The sequence below is a fragment of the Lolium rigidum genome, chromosome 6 (genome assembly GCF_022539505.1).
Source record: "Lolium rigidum isolate FL_2022 chromosome 6, APGP_CSIRO_Lrig_0.1, whole genome shotgun sequence".
Classification (NCBI taxonomy): Eukaryota; Viridiplantae; Streptophyta; class Magnoliopsida; order Poales; family Poaceae; genus Lolium; species Lolium rigidum.
In genome coordinates this window covers 319006254-319014418 of record NC_061513.1, presented here as the reverse complement: position 1 = coordinate 319014418, position 8165 = coordinate 319006254, and the positions used below count along the sequence as shown (strand labels likewise).

General features: G+C 45.8%; 1 pseudogene; it reads left to right on the top strand.

The window, feature by feature from the left end:
• The first annotated feature begins 6682 nt into the window (after positions 1-6682).
• On the top strand, positions 6683-7315 carry LOC124664671 (annotated as a pseudogene).
• Positions 7316-8165: the final 850 nt, after the last annotated feature.

Below are 8165 nucleotides of genomic sequence, written 5' to 3'. Positions count from 1 at the left end.
CTCGTATCGTGGCTCTCGGTACTAGGGTTTTCGCGACACAAGGATTATATAGGCGAAAGGGCAGAGTCGGGGGACGCCCGAGGGGCCCACCCCATATGGCGGCGCGGCCAGGGGTGGGGCCGCGCCCCCCTATGGTGTGGCCGCCTCGTGGCCTCTCTTCGTCTCCTCTTCGGTGTTCTGGAAGACTCCGTGGAAAATAAGACCGTGGGATTTTGTTTCGTCCAATTCCGAGAATATTTCCTGTGTAGGATTTCGAAACCAAAAACGAAGAAAACGAGAACTGGCGCTTCGACATCTTGTTAATAGGTTAGTACCGGAAAATGCATAAAAATGATATAAAGTGTATATAAAACATGTGAGTATTGTCATAAAACTAGCATGGAACATAAGAAATTATAGATACGTTTGAGACGTATCAATCACTTTATGAGCTACCTCAAAAATGCAGTTTGTCGCCACTTTAGTAAATATTTTAAAACTCACATTAAGCAGGCATATTGGCCTATATTGTTGACTCTGAGTTGCATTTTCCTTTTTAGGCAGTAGAGTAATCACCCCAAAATTCAGTTTATACAAAGGAAACTCACCTTTCTGAAAGCTCTCAAATAAAGCCATCAGATCATTTTAATAACTCCCAAAAATGTTGGTAAAACTCCGTAGGGAAGCCATCTGGTCCATGTGATTTATTATGTTCCATATGAAAAATAGCATCATGAACCTCCTCCATTGAGAAGTTCGCAATTAACACTCTATTCTCATCCGCCAACAATTGCAGGATATCTTCATTTCTACCTTCATCCAAGGAGACCGAACTAGGCTCTGGATTCCCAAATAATTTTTTATAATACTCCGAAATGTATACCCTTAGATTATCATCCCCGACAATGGTACCCTCATCTTGCTCTAGTTGATAAATTTTCTTTTTTCTATATTTACCATTAGCTATGAGGTGAAAATATTTGGTATTATCGCCCCCTTCCTGAATATACTTTACTTTAGCCCTTTGCGCCCCCTTAATCTCTTCGTCTCTTCGGAGCTTATTTAATTTTTTATTGGCTTGTTTTAACTCATTGTGCTCACTGTTTCCGCCTTAATATCCAACGTGTCTATAATGTGCAATAACCGTTCCTTCTCCCTCTTATATTTTCCGCTTCAATTTTTTTCCCAACCACGTAAGAATCGGCGCAAATGCCTAATCTTATTTTGCCAAGTTTGAATCGGAGTTTTTCCAATCGGGCTGGCCGCCCATTCAGCTGCAATCAGCTCATAAAACCCCTCTTATTCTAACCACAAGCCAATTCAAACGAGAAGCGCGGCTTATTACCTACATGTGCCTGAGTCCTCGCATCAATCAAAAGTGGAGTATGGTCAGATCCAAAGCGAGTTAAGGCCCGGACAGTGACCAGAGGGAATGTTTGTTCCCATTCGACACTCGAGGCAAGCACCCTATCCAATTTTTCGTATGTAGGAGTTTCTCTTCTACTTGCCCAGGTGTATTGGCTCCCAGACATAGAAATTTCTCGTAAATTAAGATTCTCAATGATTATATTAAAAATAAATGGCCAACGGGGATTAAAGTTATCATTACTTTTATCCTCAGGTTTTCTCATAATATTGAAATCTCCGGCCAATAACATAGGTATCATTTCAGATTCACAAGTCCTAACTAATTCTGCAAGAAATTCATATTTATTTTTAACTTGTGCCGCATCATACACCGGCACAAGCAGCCACTCAAAACCATCTATTTTTAAAGTAGTAGACAGCTTCACACAGTAATCTCCACTATCAACCCTATTGACCACCAAAGTGGTAGTGTTAATCCCGACAATAATACCTCCAGACCTTCCATGTGGCGGCAAACAAAACCATGCAAACTCCTTACCCGCTGCTAGATCACGAAGGAAAGGTACCGCAAAATTGGATCGTCTGGTCTCAAGCAAGGCTATGAAATCTAGGTCATACTCCCTAATTGATTCTTTTACAAAAAAGTGCTTTCCCGGATCCTTAAACCCCTCACTATTCCAAGTAAGCCCTCTAAGATTAGTCATTGATATTTGGTGTTGTTAAACCTAACTCGGTTACTCCTCCGCACAGTTTTGTTATCATAGGTTTTTTTTCTTACCACCTTTTCTATCATTCGGAATAACCAAAGGTACATGAAATTCATCATCTAAATTATCATCTCCTTCCAGGTCATCACATAAGTCTGATGCACGTGTGACTGCCAAACAAGAGGCGGTATCATCAACCAAATTATCCGAATTTCTAAGCATAGTTAAAGTTCATTGTAATTCAACATCCTTAATTAATCTAGCTGATGTAATACACTCCAAAGATAAAGCATTCTCAATTATATGATCATCCCCAAAAGAAGTGATTGAAGTTGGTTTGAAAGAGACTTACCTAGCACAGGCATCTCCGCACGATTCTTGGCGATCATCATCGCTCTCTCCATCTGTGTGACATCCGAGTTAGGCTGAGCACTCTTACTCTTCCACTCGACCGTACTCCGTGCAAAGCCTCTTCCCGAATCCCCCAAAAGCAACAAATTGTTGAGGAGTATACTCACACATCTTAGTTAATTCCTTACTCGCAGTAACCGGAGCATGCCCAGCCTTAATCCCACCCTGTTCATCAAAAAAAGGTTGCTGAAATGATGTTTCAAAATTCATCTTCAAAGCAGAAAAACTCGGAGATTTTATGACCTCAGTTTGTTTGATCGACGTAGTGGTTTTCGACGTGCCTTGCATGCAAGCTGGGCTCCGCATTCACCCAGCCGAGCGGCTGCTCCCGAGCCACCCCTGCATGCCTCGGGCTGTCGCCGCCATGCATGATCGACGTTGCCGCAGCCACACCTCCTTCCTCTCTGCCCATCCTCACATGAATATCATCAGATGGCATCGGAGAGGGAGCTTCAAGGACAGAGGTAGGCATACACTCGCCTCCCTTGTCCGCGACCACACTGAAATAATTAAATAATTGTGCAGGACCTAGACATAGACATAGTTCATTTGAATAATTAAATACAGTATCATAACTTGCTGTATTTTTAACCACTCCCAATGTATTTTTAACATTACCATTGGGTGGCGATGTTGAACCACTCTCATCTCCTTTATCCCCCTCCTGCTCTCTAGTATTCTTAGTTCTCGTTGCATTGCGATCAGCCCCTTTATCTTGACCATGTTTCTGAGGATCATCATCTCCTCCATCACCAGGGCCTGACATAGTAACATCAGTACCTGTTTGGTGCGGCACCCCCTCCAACTCAAATCTCAATTTAAAAAAAATTCATGTTTAATCTTGAGATCCCAAGTATCAGGGATGATAGCAGTGTCTAGGCAAGTGATGAGCATACGAAGTACATTATTCTATCTAGTAAACACAATATCAATCTCGTTTGTCTTGCCAAAAACATCTCCCAGAGCCTAAAGAGCAAGATAATCATCAAGCGCCACCGGTGGTAAGCCATATACCCGCACCCAAACATCCTCAGGAGCCCAAACTGGCTGAACCTCTTTCTTCCAAAAATCAAAAGACAAAATGATACTTGAATCAGGAACATGAAAATGCCCAAATTGTTGCACTCTCACTAACTCATTCTTACTTGGGAAGTTGATCTTGAAAACATCTTCCTCCACCTGTTGTACTTCCCACTGATAATTTGTATCTGGTACTATCCACTGCAAATGAGTGATCGTCAGAGCCGAAGAAAGAGTACCACCAGACACCTCCACTCGACCCAAACAAGTATTTTCCACTCTTGGCCTAACAGATGTGGATAGAGGGAGTTCCCAAAACGCCAGATCAGGATGACCAAGCCCATACATTGCTAGTCGAGGTCATGGAGCCTTATGCAAGGGACAATCTTTTGTAGCATGATCCGGTCTCTGACAACAATCACACAAAATTGCCTCGCGGTCATTGAGAAAGTGCCCATTTTTTCTACATCTAAAACAGCTCGGCCCCTTCCTCTTATTTGCAGCCACAAACTCTGCCTCAGACATCCCCTCATAATCAGCCACTTGGTCCTTAGACCCTACCCCTGCCACAGCCATAAGCACCGCCTCCGCCCTCAGCGGATGTGCTGCCACATGTGGCTATACCGGCTGCACCCTAGAAAAACCCTGTTGTCGAACAAGAGGAGCAACCGGCTGATCAACAACACCTCTAGTATTGGATTGACTTTCCAAGCTATGCAATTCCGGCCGGCCAGCAAGCTTCCGCGCAAAAGCCTCTGCCGCCTCCGAAACCAATTTCTGTTGAGCCTCTGAAAGTCCAGGAATAGCAGCAGCATACCCGCTAGTCGCATTCCTAGAGTTGGAATTGGTGTTTGTAGGAAATCTACGAGAATTGTAGTTACCATTATAACCAAAATTGCAAAGACCATCATTGTAATTGTTGAAACCTTGCTGGTGTCGACGATCACCACCATACATCTGTCTCCCCTGACCAGCACGGAAAACTCCATCGCGAAACACATTGTCTTGATTGCCAGCTCCATCACCGGCCTCCCCTCCATTACTCGCCGTACCGTTCGGTCCCCCTTCGAAGAAGTTCCTGCCACGGCCTCCACCAAAACCCTCTTGCTAGCCCGAGCCTCCGCGGCCTCCCGGTGGCCTTCCCCGACCGGGATTTCCACCGCCACGATTGGCCATGGTAGGAGATGGGATGAGGAGACGTGGCGGCTGCGAAAGGAGAGACGCAGCCGGTGGTTTTTTAGAATTGAACCCTAGCCGATATCGTATACCCCGAGCAAATTGGGGGATACGATCAATCGAGTGTTTGACCGGAGACAGACCTTGGCCCATACGACCATCATTCAGATTTTTGGCATTAACCCGAGCATTAACCGAGCCCAAATGGCCCATCAAACGATTTTTTGAATGTTGATCGCATGTAGTGGATCGTTGCCAAGAAGCTCGATCGGATCTCGCCGGCAGCCACACGCCACAACGGTGCCTAAACCGATCCCTCCTCCGCCTCCTCTGCAGCACCACCCACTCGGCCGCATCAAAAGACTCGAGCAAGTGGTCGGAGAAAGGACAGGCGTTTCAATCTGAACCTTCCTCGTCTGTGCAACGAACTTCGAACTAGTTGGAACCGAACTTCCAGAGCTGAGCGGCGTACCTGGCCTGAGATGAATCGCCGCCTCACGTTGCCGAATTTTCTTCCGCTCCCGCCGGTGAACCGCAGACGAAGTCGACGACGAGAGAGAGCAGACCTCTGCCTCCGAGGTGTTGCAATACGCCGCCAGAGATTCGATGGAGATCTCCAACGGCGAGCTGTCGGCGCATCCTTCGTCGGAGTCTTCGCCGGGGGCGATCGGCCAGAATCACCCTCTGGTCGCCCCTAACGGGCCTCCGGAAAAAACGGACATGTCGTCCACTATAATTGTTTTTCCTAACCACCTACAACATATTAAAGTGCTATAATTCTAAACTGAATGTGTTCTAGACCGTGCTTCAGTGCTTCTCCGGCTGAAACGGTCCTTCGGCACCACCAACAAGTGCATCACGGCATTCAGCTCATGGCTGGGAACGGCTTTCATAGTAGATTAGTAGTTACCCCGCCAACCCCTCTTGTTGATGCTTGCTGATTCCAAATTTCAGTTATCTGGAAAGGTCATTAACGCTTCAAGCTCTCTGTCAGACCTCTCCCGTGTAATACGACGAATAGACACCACCCAACCGATCTCAGTTCTGCATTCTGTAATATTCGGCCTTTGGAGCATGCTTGAGTAAATTGCAGGGAATTTTATATAGAAAGGGCCATAAGCTATCCTTATACCATTACCAAGATGTACTAAAATAGCCTCTATATACAACTTGATCAGCCTGTCAATTTCAGTCCAAGCTCGCGTGCAGCTGGGATAACATCGCCCATGTTTCTGTCATTCAGATGCGCATTCAGTACCCATTTAGCCCAGGGTGAGCCAGGTTTCGTGTGAGTAGCTTATGAACAAATTTTGCCAGCATAGCATCGTTCTGTACCTTGAACTGTTTCGAAAGCTTTTGGAGATGCAATCAGTATGGGTACAATTCCTGAAAGTCTGTATCTGACGAGACCGGCGCCGTAGTCCTCCACATAATGTCTATGAAATATTTACTCGGGATTTTTTGCTTTAGCTTCCTCGGAGTGGCAAACCGTCGTGTTTAATTATTTTGATTGGATTGCACCTCGTTCTGGCTGAAGCCCCGGAATGGTAGAATCGGTGGTCTTCCTCTGCTAATCTGCACCAGTTCACCTTCCCACGCTGCCTAGCCGCGAACACATGCAGTGAACCATAGCCTGAATTTATCGTGTAATTAGTGATCTGAAGAAGAATCGAGTATATTAAAAACATTCAGATTCTTCTGAAGAAGAACCATCTGCTACACCCCCTCACCCAGCCCCGTCATGTGCGCGCCGTCCCCCAGCACCGCAATGACCTCGCCATGCGAGACCAGGACCGGCGGCGGCGGAGTGGCGAACACCGTGCTGGTGTAGTAGACGTTCGGAATTTTCTGACTGTATCCGTGGCGATCACCACGTCCGTATCCTCGTTACCGTGGCCTACTCTGTTCGTAACTTCGTATCGGCCCCCTCCAATCAATAGATCGCTATATATGTACATCTGCCGCTCCTCTGGGCTGCGCTCGTCGATCAACAAACCACAGCACCGCCACCTCCCACGACGATGCAGATCTTCGTCAAGACCATCACCGGGGAGACGCTCACGCTCGAGGTCGAGAGCAGCGACACGGTCGACAGCGTCAAGGCCCAGATCCAGGACAAGCAAGGAGCCATCGTCACCATCGACGACGACGGGCATCAGCTCCTGTCTCTCGTTTTTGCTGGGAAGCAGCTAGAGGCGGAGGATGGCGGAACGCTTGCCGACTACGGCGTCTGCAAGGAGTCGACGCTGCACCTCGTGCTCGGCCTCCGCGGCGGCTACCGGCCTGGCCGGGGGGTCTACCCCAAAATCGATCCCAACCTCTGAGCGCTTGCGCTCAGCCACAACGAGACCAAGATGATCAGACGAAAGTACGTGCATATATACCAAGGGGCGACTATAGTATAAATGCTCGATTTCCTCCATCTCGGTCTGACATATTACCCGATTTTTCTCTGCCATTGATTTGTAGGTGCTATGCGCGGCTTCCTCCGAGGTCTACCAACTGCCGCAAGAAGAAGTGCGGCCGCAGCAATGACGTAATTTTCTCTCTTCAAATTGCCAATTTGTTTATAGCTAGGAGCCTACCCGTTCATTCCGTGATCTGATTAGATTTGTACTTTTCAGCTAAGGCAGAAGAAATCGTTTCGATGGTGAAGCAGGTTTACCTGGGCAGCAGCAGTGACATGCATATACTAATACTAGCACGAAGCCAGTTTATTTAATAAAAGACCGTGTGCATCATTATGATGCAGAGGTTGGGGTTTCATTCCCCATTTCAAAAAAAAAGTACGAAGCCAGCAGCCTCCCATAAGGACCCGTGTAGATAGATATATGCACTTGCTTGACATACATATGTGTGTGGAGAGAATAGATGGTGTAACATGATATTTACGTATTGTATTAATTAACACATATGCCCGTACGTGGTCTTTTGCTATATGTGTGTGGAGTAGTATTTCCAAGTCACATAAAACTCACTCTTCTCTGATTAGTTTTTCTTGACGGGACAAAGCGTTCTTAACAATCCCGTCAAACCTACTTCGGTGCGGTTTTGGCAAATGCCATAATAAATACCAACGTTGAAGCGGTTTTTGTGATTGGACATTTTATTTACTGCATAAACACATCCCAACATCTATCATATATTTTGCCTGCATGCCAATTTACCATCATTACAGAGAAGAGTCATTTTGATGGACTTGCAAGTTTTTTTTACATCTTGTCCGAAGTGGCATTCCATGCACATAATACTCCTCCCATACCGGTTTATTAGGGTATTACGTACTTCGAGAAAAAATAACCATTAATTAGTTTAAAAATATAAGATACATACCAGGAAAGTTATACTATTGAAAATTTCTTTTAAACATGAATCCAATGACATAATTTGTGCGGTATGTATATCATAATTTGTTGCCAAATTAATGGTTAAATTTTTTTTCAAAGTGCATAATACCCTAATAAACCGGTATGACGGGGGCAAGCAGATTGGATGCAGGAATGG